The sequence below is a fragment of the Rhynchophorus ferrugineus genome, unplaced genomic scaffold, assembly GCF_030347505.1.
Source record: "Rhynchophorus ferrugineus isolate W39M unplaced genomic scaffold, kcgeb_rfMv2 rfM7, whole genome shotgun sequence".
NCBI lineage: Eukaryota > Metazoa > Arthropoda > Insecta > Coleoptera > Curculionidae > Rhynchophorus > Rhynchophorus ferrugineus.
Window position 1 is genome coordinate 35737733 of NW_027472586.1, and position 13518 is coordinate 35751250.

The following is a 13518-nucleotide window of genomic DNA, read 5'->3' on the forward strand; positions in this document are numbered from 1 at the left end:
ATGGCTTATTTACGAAGCTATTTTAAGCAATACGGCATTAATCCTTATCGAATTAAGTACCTTAAATACAGTGTGCAATTAATATAGATCAATATGGTTCCTTACAGCATGTAAATTAAACAAATATTTTCGGAGATATTACAAATTTAAAATTTGCGTTTAAAAATGTGTAATGTAATAAAAATTGTATGAATTTAGATATTCCAAAGATAGCAGGAAATCTTCATAGTAAGTATAGGGGAAGAGGAATTGTTTTACTCCAAATTTAATGCGTGCAGGCCAAGGGCAGTAATGAATGAACCAAAAATACTGGATCGATTTTAATCATGTTTTCATTGAGTGACATAGGCATATATATTTTATGCCCGTGCAAAGTCGGAGCGAGCCGCTATGTTTTTATATACAACGTTCATATTTTTTCTGTAGTGTATTTAATTTAGTATCAGCATTGCACCCGTGCGAAGCCGGGGCGGGTCGCTAGTTATCTATATTTGATAGCAATGATTAGCAGAAACAACTACCGGTGGTGTTTATGTATGTTTCAAGTTATCCATAGATCATAACTATACATCAGTAGCTTTGGCCCATTTGGCAGTTTCTGATTTATAAAATGGTTATATTTTATACTTACAGTTGCAATCTAAAATTATTATGTTTGATTTATCGTAATTTAAGAATTACGGGGGACATAACAGGTCAATTGAAAAGTCCCCGGGCTACCATAGTAAAACAATTTTTTTGCCAAAATTAGTTTTTTTTATTCAAAATAATTCCCTTCAAGGGTGATGCACTGATTATAGCGACCCTCCAACTTTTCGATACTATTTTTATGGTACGATTTGTCCTTTGTTTCAAAATAGGCCTCAGTTTCGGGGATCACCTCTTCATTCGACGAAAATTTCTTCCCAGCGAGACAGATCTGGAAAATACGGTGGATAAGAAAGCAATTCAGAACCCAATTCATTGATTTTTTACATCGTTTTCACTGACTCGAGACACGGTGCATTGTCTTGGTGAAGCAGCACTTTCTTTTTCTTCAAATGCGGCCGTTTTTCAGCAATTTCGTCCTTCAAACGGCCCAATAACGCTATGTAATAGTCGCTATTCAAGCTATTTATTTATTCGCCTATTCATTTATTCGTCTATTCATTTCGCCTTTTTCAAGGTAGTCAATGAAAATTATTCCATGCCCATCCCAAAATACAGACGCCATAAACTTGCCAGTCGACTGTTACGTTTTCCCACGCTTTGGTAGGGATTCATTGTGTGCAGTCCACTCAGATGACTGTCAATTGGACTTTGAAGTGAAATGATGGAGCCATGTTTCATTTAAACTTTGTTTGTTTGTTATTTGATAGTTTGTTGATTATTGAAAGTTAATGAAAATTATATTTAATTAAATTGCATTAAAAAAAGGTTAGTGAGTGTTAGTTTTTGAGATAGTTTGCATATATATTATTATGTTTCAATATGAAGATATTTATTATTTTAATTAATGTTGTATATTAAATTCATTTCTGATCTTATATTAAAAATACTTTGAAAATAAGCTTTGACGTATCATTTTTAAATTAGTCCTTTTACTATATTATAAGAGAAGCATTACTTAATACATTGTGGTGGAATTTCTAATACAGGGCGATCACTAGAATCTATAAATCGGCTAAAAATAAATTTAAAACAATTTTCTTCGCAACAAACTTATTTCTCACAAGGGAACAAAAACCACGAAAAAATAAGTAACAAAATTGTTTTTCCCATCATATTCCGAACGTGTATTCCAAAGAAAAAAACGGGTAATTATTTTTTGTTGTCATTTTTTTCCCGAGCTTAAGTGAAATAATATCGTGTACCTGTTATAAAAATGTAAATTCCGAAATGAGACGGGCAAAGATGGAAAAATAGAAAGCTGCCGCCAAGAGGACAGGAATTTTTACGCCCCCCCTCGAATATATACGAACTGCTCTTTTATACGCTTAACTTGCTACTTAAGGAGATTAGATTTTCTCGCCGGTCTACGTGTACGCCATGGGAATAAAGCTGCCTCCCTTTTTGCTTCCTTTTTTTGCCTTGATTGGCAATAAGATATACTCGAATCGTGTTTTATTAAATTTATTGTCGGGGTATCGGGTAATAATTAAAAATGTCTTTATTTTTGACGTTGTTTGACTCGCCAGAACGATTTACATGCTTCGAAAGATGATTGATGATTTCTCGAATTGCCAATCATTGGTTCCATTCAACTCGTAAATGATTACATGAGTCCTTTTTTCAGTTGTACTGTAACACTTACATCCAAATCACCTTGTACTCAAAATTTTCAAACTACCTTCAAAATGGTAATCGAATTACTAGAATTTAACCATACATTATGCAGCAAATATAAATTTGTACCTGTCTGTATAATTCTTATCTATATCCTTGACCGATAAATTGATTGATTGAAGTCCATTTATACATTTTGTGTCACGAAATGGAGATAATATTTTCAATTCATGGGGTAACTATGGCTACCTCATAGTAAAATTTCCACATATGTTCATAGAGCCTTTTCCCTTGTGAACGAACATATCTTCTGACGATATTGTATTATTTTATAGTCATTGAAATATTGTAGATATTTGATAGACTAGAATCTTGTTTTATTAATTTTTTTTTGACGGGGTATCGGGTAATAATTTAATATGGCTTTATTTTTGACATTGTTTGACTCGACAGAACAATTTGCATGCTTCGAAAAATCATTGGACTAATTTTTAATATTTCTGGATCATTTCTCGAATTGCCAATGATTGGTTCCATTCAAGTCGTAAATGATTACATTTTCTAGCGAGTCCTTTTTTCAGTTGTACTGTAACATTTCCATCCAAATTACCTTGTACCCATCAACTTAATTTTTTTTTCATACTACTTAACTATACTATAATTTAACCAAATTTGTTCCTGTCTATACAGTAGCCATAAAAATTTCCTCGTACGAACATCAGCATTTTACCTGGAGGACTGAATATATCTTCTGACTATATTGTAGTAATTCGATATATTCGTCAACACAAAATTTGCAATTGTATAAACACATGGGTTTCAACAAGTTAAATTTCAATCTTATTTGTATTTTTATTATTATCATTACTTACCTTGTACTTTGTACTTTCATTATTATCAGCCCTAACCCTCAAAAAATGCGTGTATAAATTTGACAGCTATCGGATCATTAGTTTGTGAATTATAGCATTTTGAGTGAAGCAAATTTTATTGTTATTGTGAAAAAGGGGATAAAAAGGAATTTCGCGTGCTCATAAGATATTGCTTTTTGAAGGAAAAAAATACAGTTGAAGCAAAAACTTGGGTGGATACCGAGTTTCCGGACACTGTCTCAGGAAAATCAACCATCAAGGAATGAAATGTTAAGTTTAGACGTGGTGAAATGAGCACCGAAGACGGTGGATACCCAAAAGGGATTGTTACCGACGAAAACATTTAAAAAATCCAGAAAATGATTTTGAATGGCCGTAAATTGCAACTGAATGAAATAGCAGACACTCTAACGATATCAACTCAACTTATACATCATATCATTCACGAATATTTGAGTATGAGAAAGCTTTGTGCAAAGTGGGTGCCGCGCTTTGCACAGAGCTGATGAGTTGATGATTCGGAGCAGTGATTGAAGATGATCAAGCGTAACAGACCCAAGTTTGGGGGTCGATTTGTGGCAATAGATGAAACATGGCTCCATCAATTCACTCCGAAGTCCAATCAACAATCATCCGAGTGGACTGCACACGATGAACCCGCTCCAAAACGCGTTTTCCCGCAACAGTCGGCTGGCAAGATTATGACGTCTGTATTTTGGAATGCACATGGAAAAATTTTCATTGACTACCTTGAAAAAGGAAGGACCATCAACAGAGACTATCACATAGCGTTATTGGACCGTTTGAAGGACGAAATTGTCAAAAAACGGCCGCATTTGAGGAAAAAGGAAATGCTCCTTTACCAAGACAATGTACCGTGTCACAAGTCAGTGAAAAAAATTTAAGGGCAAAAATCCATGAATTGGGCGTCCAACTGCTTCCTCATCCACCGTATTCTCCAAATCTGGCCCCCAGCGACTATTTCCTCTTCTCAGATCTCAGAAGTATGCTCGCTAGGAAGAAATTTTCATCGCAAGAAGAGGTGATCGCCGAAACTGATGCCTATTTTGAAGCAAAGGACAAATCATACTACAAAAATGGTATCGAAAAGTTGGAGAGTCACTATAATCAGTATATCACCCTGGAAGGGAATTATGTTGAACAAAAAAAAAATTATCAAGAAATGTGTTTTACTATGGTAGGTGAGGGACTTTTCAATTGACCTCTTATTATGTTACTGGTCATACTTAATTACATATTATTTAATAGACTCTTAAAGCCAGAGCTCGAACCATTCGCTTCATTCATGTCGGTACTCATTACAATGTAATGTAGGTGTAAAAAATTAAATATTATAATAGACTTAGAAATTAATTATCTTGCCAATATTTCTGTATCGTTCTGAAACTTGGGCATTATTAAAGTCTGACATGTCTCTCTGGTTTAGAAATACCTATATAATGAAAGGTGAACCAAATTCTCACACTTTGGGTTTTCCTGCGACACCAACAGCATCGTATTGGTGGAGAAGTAGACACTCTCCCCAAACACCAGCTATATTTTAATGATGATGTTCTTAATAATTATATTTCTTAAATTTTATTCATTTCTATTGTTATTTGCTTGAGAAGTAATGACGTTCCTTAAAGGCTGGCTAAAAACTGAATGAATATGATATCAATAAAATAAAAAACAATGGCATAATTTGTATGGGTTGTAAAGGTTCAAATTCAAATTCAAATCATTCAGGGAGCAAAAAAGCAGGAGATTATCTAAAGCCTATTACAGCCATATATTTCTATATTGGGATTAAAACGAGCATTAGCAGCAATAACAATAAAACTTTATAGCCTGGTGTATTCTCCCATGAATTAAGGGTATATGTTTAAAAATAATCCTTGTTATGTTGAAATTATTAATAACTGTAAGGGTCTACCTAGAAATATAATACTGTACAATATATAATTGGTATTAGAATTTTACTCAAATAAGTTTTTGTTGCAATAACTTCATTAAAAATAATTCTATGTATGTAATATTCTAATATGGTTTTAGCTTCAAATTCATTTAGTTGTAAATATATTGGTAAAAGTTTTAATTAGTTTTTGTATTTTAGAAAATAATAGCATTATAAGACTTAATCAATCCAAAGGCTTAGAAAGGATATAATCTAGTCTAGAGGCACGAATTATAGATATTGTTTGAACTAAAATTAATTATTATTTTTGAAAGAATACGTAAAAGAAAACAAAAAATTAAAAATCTAAAAATGTGCAAGCTGATGAAATGGGGTTCTTCTGTCTTTTTAGAATGTTAACAAATATGTTCTAAGGAGAAAGGTTTTTTTTCTGTATCGAGCTGGAGAAATACCAAAAAAATAGAAAAAATGTTAGGTCTTATAATAAGTTATTTTAGTAGGAGAAAATAAGAACCAAGAAATGAAAAAAATTAGCAAAATTGTATAATACAATGCTTTTTAAAAAAATAGCATAACGACTTTTTTTACAAAAGTAAAATAATATTATGTGCTTGTTATAAAGATATTTAAGAAATATTATATATTAAATAACTAGATTTCAATGTATTAATCACTATTTTCCAGTCTCTAGACCATTTGTAGATCTTGTTGATTGTCATAGTAATTTTTAGGCAAATGTTCCAAGTACTGTTTCTTTTGTTGGTGGCATATCAGCAAAGTTCGGCAGATACAGGAGCAGTTCCAAGACACTACCCTGTGACACTCCAGCCATAATAGATTTAAATGTTGGGAATTTCCCGTCTTCTACTTTTTTTGAAAGAAAAACGCCAGTAATTGACATAAGTTATCAATTATATAGGTAATAATTTACTCATCTTGTAGATTACCCCAACTGTGATATTCCTCAAACTATTTTGCAATAATCGTTGTTACTCTATGCACTTCAAGATTGCTTAAAGCAGTAAAAGCTTGTTCAGGACATATAAAATAATTAAGGGTTTCGAAACAGAGTCACCGTTTGCAGAGCAAGTACGAAATTAAGCATTTTGTAGGAATGTTCGTCTACTCGGTCGGAATGTGTGGCTGTCGATGCGATTGTTTGCCCGAACACTCACTACTCACTACTGTTTTGTGGAAGGAATTTGCACGGAAACTAAAGACACTGGTTGAACAAAAACTTGGTTATTGCGATATTAAATGATACATGTGGTCGATGGGAGAATGGACAGGATATTAGGTTAGGTAAAGGAACTAGGTAGAAGAGGGTAGAGAAAGAGAAGACAGCGAGACGTCGTCGTGGTGGTCTATTATAACCGGGAACCGCATGGTACCAATCCACCGGCGTTGCCAACCTTTCAAGTTGCTGTAGGTGAATGCGTGTTCGTAGCGGTCGCTACAATTTGTACAATCTACACATAATTCTCACTTATTTCCTAACAATTTGTAGCATTCATTCTTGCATCAATCTCATCTTTTATCAAATTATTATTTGTAACTCTAACTCTATTAGGTTAGGTAAAGGAACTAGGTAGAAGGGGGTAGAGAAAGAAAAGACAGCGAGACGTCGTCGTGGTGGTCTTTTATAGCCGGGAACCGCATGGTACCAATCCACCGGCGTTGCCAACCTTTCAAGTTGCTGTAGGTGAATGCGTGTTCGTAGCGGTCGCTACAATTTGTACAATCTATACATAATTCTCACTTATTTTCTAACAATTTGTAACATTCATTCTTGTATCAATCTCATCTTTTATCAAATTATTATTTGTAACTCTAACTCTATTAGGTTAGGTAAAGGAACTAGGTAGAAGGGGGTAGAGAAAGAAAAGACAGCGAGACGTCGTCGTGGTGGTCTTTTATAGCCGGGAACCGCATGGTACCAATCCACCGGCGTTGCCAACCTTTCAAGTTGCTGTAGGTGAATGCGTGTTCGTAGCGGTCGCTACAATTTGTACAATCTACACATAATTCTCACTTATTTCCTAACAATTTGTAGCATTCATTCTTGCATCAATCTCATCTTTTATCAAATTATTATTTGTAACTCTAACTCTATTAGGTTAGGTAAAGGAACTAGGTAGAAGGGGGTAGAGAAAGAAAAGACAGCGAGACGTCGTCGTGGTGGTCTTTTATAGCCGGGAACCGCATGGTACCAATCCACCGGCGTTGCCAACCTTTCAAGTTGCTGTAGGTGAATGCGTGTTCGTAGCGGTCGCTACAATTTGTACAATCTATACATAATTCTCACTTATTTTCTAACAATTTGTAACATTCATTCTTGTATCAATCTTATCTTTTATCAAATTATTATTTGTAACTCTAACTCTACTCTATATTTCTATTTATTTTTTTGTAATTTAACTTGTTCATTAATAGTGGCTTTTAAACTAAATATATACGTACGGATTAATTTGCATAAAGAAGGAAAATACTCGCAGTTTTCAATCCAACGTGTGTTTCTTTTGTATACTTCAACAAGATGTTTAATAATTGTTTATATTCATACTAAAAATTTTTACAGGTACCGCTATAAAAATATATATAATATAAAACCTGCAAGAACTAACTTCTTATCATACTTGAGATATTTCACATTGTGTTTCATTGCTACGAAGCCTTTTGAATCTCAAAATATTACAAACAACAAATTAACAGACTTTATACTTTGTTCTTGCTACGATTTCTCTGCTATAAAAGAAACATACCGTGATTTTAACGAAAATTCAGTATATTTTGAACCCTGTTTACAGCTTCAGCCGTGTTATCTAAATAAATAATTAAAATTTGGACAAAAAGCCATCAGGTTTCCACCTTTTTTTCTCCGGTCTGTTCATTAACCATTTATAAAGTCGAAAAACACCTTCCCGTTCAGTCGGTTCCAGGAACGAACCCCCCTCCGCTCCCCTCCAACCACTCAGCGACGATCAACGGTCCGAAACAAACGCCAGAAGGAATCCGGAGGATATTTGCTCAACTCGTTAGACGTCATTAAAAAAGAGTACCGAAAGGGGCGCCCTTTTGTTTCCATAATAGCACAACGGCGGCGCCTACCGTTTTAAAATGGGCACATCTTAGAATCGGCTCCGTTCTTTGACGGTTTTCGGGAGAAACAAATCCGAGCCCCGGGCGAGGAACTGTAGGAGGAAGAAGGGGAGAGGAGTTGCCTTCATTAGAAGCTGTTTTATTCGTTCGATTGTTTGGCGAAAATGTTAGGAGAAATCGGGTTAGGAAAACGAAACGTTTATTTTATCACAATACTAGCTGAGTGACAAAAAGGGATGGAGCGCTGTGACCGATGAGGGTATATAAAAATAACAAAACACCAAACATTAATTTTTTAAATTTATTATAATTTATTTTAAATAATAATTATTTTTATCATTAATTCATTACATAATATTAATCTCTTAATGCTACAGCGTGAACAATATTTTTTGTTAGTCCGTCTTTAGTTCATACAAACACACTTGATGATTTACCCACTCGAGAGCATGCAACGTATAATTGTCCGTATGAAAAACATGGTGTGCTCAAATCTAAGCCACAAACAGACATTGTTTATTAGTAATCATTGCAAATGCCAATCTAATCGGAAATGAATACGCTTAAATTGAATTGGCACATCTGAGGGTATAATAGGTAGTCGTGGTATTAATATAGTTTCACCTCGAAACTTGCATTTAAAATGGTGGCTTCGACAACGTTCAAACGGGTCAAACGTTCGACGGGTTCAAATTACGAAGCAAAATAACTGGAGATCCAACCTTCAATTGTAAATTATGCGCGGTGGCATGCCTGGCAAATTCTGCGGAAAATTTACAGGTTCAGTGGCATCGCAAACTGTATCAATAGTTGTATATGATACCAACTCCCTTAGCAATAACTGTTGTATCTTCAGATTCAAAAGCCACTCGAGATTTATGTAATTCGTGTGTACATTGGGAAATATTTGTTCAATGAGATCATCTTTGATTCAATGATTGTGCAGAAATGAAATAATTAACTGATCGTGCGAGTTATAATCAAAATTACTAATTTTATTAGTTATTAATAATAAATTTTATTCAATAATATTAGTTATTAATAAATAAATAATAAAGTTACTTGAGAATATATTTGATATGAGAGTTATACTGAGATTGCAAAAAAGTTTAACTACTACGCTAGACGCATAAACACTAATAATAGCCTAAAACTGTAGAGGGAGTCAGAGAAGGCTTATTGTTTGAGAGAAATATGAGACCATCTTCATTGTCATCTCTACTCCGTGGTGTTTACTGGGTGACTTACCAAGTGATACTAATTGATGTTATCCAGCGGGATAAAAAATGATAAAATTATTAATATGACTATTAAAAAGCAGGGGTCGTTGATAGAAAAGTGAAAATTTAAGATTGTATGTATTTTTATTGCTACATAACAACAAAATAATTTAAAGAAAATTATCCAAAAAATAAAAAAAAATGCGGTAGACACTTCGAGTCTATCACTTAGAGGTTTGAAAAATAAATAGTAGCCGATTCTCAGACCTACTGCGTATGCATACAAAATTTCATAAGAATCAGTAAAGCCGTTTCGGAGGAGTATGGGAACGAACATTGTAACATGAGAATTTTACATATATGAAGATAATGTTTTATAGTATTTGACAATAAAAGAATCGTATCAGTTAAAATAGCCTTAGTCTAAATATATTTTTTGTTAATTAACAAGAATTGCGATTATCTAGGTTCTATATTTTTTTAAATTCCTTGTTTCCTGTTTCTGTATCAATCACGAAGTCAAGATATGCATTTTAAATAAATGTTGGTTGATGAAACAGTGCAGCATTTTATCTATTTCAATAAAATAATATAAAACCATTTAATATCTTAAACAAATAATAACGGACATCAAACATAGTTTATATAACACTACTTACATCATAAATAATAAAAAAGAAGCTAATTCTAATCATGCGATATCTTGATGTCGATATGATCGGGTTACATTTCTGAATGCAAAAAGAAAATTAATTGAAAACCAAATCAATTAATTTTCAGTAACATTGACAAAACTAAATATATTTAAACTTTGTTCTATTCGATGTTGTTCTTTCGCCACAGTTCTACTGAATTTCTACTAATGTAGCGACAATGTTAAACCCAGGACGTCAAATCAAAATTAGATTTAAAGAACAATTTAAAGAAAAAGAAGAAGATTTAAATCTTCTTGAAATATAATAGGGATCGGTGATTATTATGATAAACACTTCTAATGTCAGGTAATATTGAAATATAACGGCACTGACAGTCAAAATACTGACAGCTAAATGTATGGGAAGCTAATTATTCTGGCGGATCATAATACTGATAAATAATAGTACCGATATATAAATGTACCGGCAAGTACTGAAATACTGATACATATTAAATAATAAAAAAAAATTACCCAAAAATTTTTTAAAAAATGGGCTAGATACCCCTTAGCACTTAGGGGTTTGAAAAATAGATAGTAGCCGATTCTCAGACCTACTGAATATGCATATAGTCAATTCAAACGTTGCAATGTTGCCGAAGCTACTCTGAGTTTTAGTACATTTAGCCTCTATATATAAAATAAATGAACAAATATTCTATTAAATATAGTTTATTTTAACATTATACATTTACTACATTTCTCTTTAGTTTATCCTGTTACTATCTGTATACAGCTTTCTTGATAAAACTACATTTAATCACTGCAACCTCCTTAATGCATTTGTCATATCTGCAAAACAGTTAGTATTATTTCTCATACATTTTAACCAAATGTTCGTATATATTCTGAACAATAACACACATGCTCATAAAGCTTTCACATTCTATAATAAAATTCCCTACAATTAAAGTATATTAATTGTATACTGCCCTTTAATGGTTTCCTCTTTCATCACCCTGTCTTGGTAATCATCAGCATTGAATCATAAACCAACATACATAAAGTTTTATTCGATCACAGTCACACCAGATATACTAGTAAAATTAATAACCAAGCTGTTTATTTCCAATCTATTAAAAACTTGCTCAAGATTCTACCATTTGCCAATTTCTTCTTCAATCTCGAGCTCATACAAACCGAAGGTGTTATTTTCGACAATGCCTCTTTCCATAAATCCAGACAGTTCTGGTTTGAATATCCTCCTCGACCTGAATATATATTGTAATAATTCTTTGCAGTATCCCATATCAACTCAATTGGATTCCAAATGCAGTGATAGGGAGGGAGACATAATACTCTGTGGCCATAACATTAATTAATCTGATCTACTATGTATCTTTTCTCAGGCTTAATTCTAAAAAAGTAAATTACATAAAATGCCATTAAATATTTCATTTATATTTACCGAGTAATAATTTGAAATAGTTTATTCTTTAACATGATTTCCTCGAAGCCATTCCTTAATTGCAGCCTTTGTTGATGAACTTGTTAGGATTTTCTCCACCATTTAGGATATGGTAGATATGGTGCATTGTACATAACTGATGGTTCCTCCAAGTTCTTTAAAAGCTGATTTTCAAACTACGGCAAGGACAAGTTATGGTTCATTTGTTCATGGTAGTCACCCTTCGACTTAGAGAAACACTAATTCTGTACCAGTGTAATAACACCGTTCCTGTTTCCAACATGAAGAACTATATGTCTGCAATGAATAAATGTTATGACTAAATAAACCTAATTCATAGTTATTCTAACATTTGCCGTTTTCCATGAATCTTTGTTGTCTTTATACTATATTTATTATCATCTTGCCATGAGCAACCCAATGTACCATTCTGGAATATTCATGGCTGTTTTAAATATATAGATTGATATAATTCTTCCTTAATTTTGTTATATGTTTTTGAAAATTGTATTCTTTTGAAAACAATCTCTGAAAATTCCATTAAGCCCCTTCGTGGGTTATCTTTACACCACTTAAATCCTAGATTATCCAACAATGTATGAACGGATGTTCTACATCCCTCAAATAGCTGTATATCTTTGTGGACTAACAATTTTTTCTAAAATAATTGTATTAAATTATGTTTATGTTAAAAAAAAAGTACTTACTGTTTTATACATTTTGTATATTTGATCTCTGATCTTGATTCACCTGTTTCGCACAAGCACGGTTTCTTTTTGTCGAATTTAAGGTTATATTGTTTTTTATTTTTTGAGATATTTTGGTGGCCCTGTCCATGCTAATGTAAAGCAGCTGCAAGGCGCAAAAAAATTTTCAATAAAAACCGCGGCTATTTCAAATTTATATATATTATAACTATTTTCATAATTATTATGACCCGTAATTATAATATTTTGAAGAATTTTCAGAAGTTTGGCAAATGCACAACTTTTGCAGGCTCATTTCTTTACATGTTCGAACTTTTCTAACAGCATTCTAACACTTTTTAAATAGAATAAAATGACAAGGATAATATTGTCTGACTGTAAAACGAATTTACAACTTTACAAAGACATATATTGACACTCGTGTCACTGCTATTTTGAATTGACTATAAATAATTTCATAAGAATCTTTCAAACCGTTTCGGAGGAGTATGGGAACGAACATTGGGACATGAGAATTTTATATATAAGATAAAACTCGCTGTTACACGATATATGGTAGTAATCAACACGAGTTAATAAATAAAATCCCTAAGACTTGTATTGCTGGCGTTGCAAAAGTACCGTTCATTTTTGACCCCACGAGACATAACCGAAACCGCGGACATTTATCATCTCCGACGGCTGATATTTTTCCGGATCCTCCACCGCCACCCCCGATAAGTTCGCCGTATAATCCCGTCAAGTGGAATCTCCGAAATTCCGGTGACGTAATCTATCTACGGTGATCCGGACGCCCACGCAACCGGGCGGCACCCCTCCTACCGCGCCACCGCCCCGTAAATATCAATCATGGGGCATTAAGCGAGATGCCAAACTTTCAGATTTCACTCTAAAATCATTAATTTCGCCGTTCGTCCGCCCGCTTGCCACGTAAACAAGCGGCGGGGACCCTACGTATTCTGCCGTTGTCGAAATATTATCCGCGCTGCTGATGAGGCAGACGCCACTCAGTTGAAGCACTGCTTTGAAATCCGATATGGAGTGCTCAGCAAATCGCGGGATATGCAAGGAACGCCGCTACTGTATCCTCTCTTCGCTAGTTATTTGTTACCGAGTATGATTCACAAATGGATATAATGACAAAGTACCGAATTCCTCTTGTACCATTAACCTGTAAGTAGACATAACAGTTGTAGGGATAATTTCAAACGTGACCATAAAATAAACATTACATTAAAATAAAACAAGATAAAAACAATTTAACAACTGTAAAAGCGAGTTTAATTTGTTATTTTCACGATATTTTTTTCCAGATGCCAAACACAGATAGAGACA

The 13518-nt window shown here is 33.5% G+C and overlaps 1 protein-coding gene across 6 annotated transcripts in view; it reads left to right on the forward strand.

Moving 5' to 3' along the window:
- AstC-R2 (Allatostatin C receptor 2) overlaps positions 1-13518 on the forward strand; it is a 471654-nt gene that overhangs the window by 319467 nt on the left and 138669 nt on the right. The gene's annotated exons all lie outside the window — the stretch shown is intronic.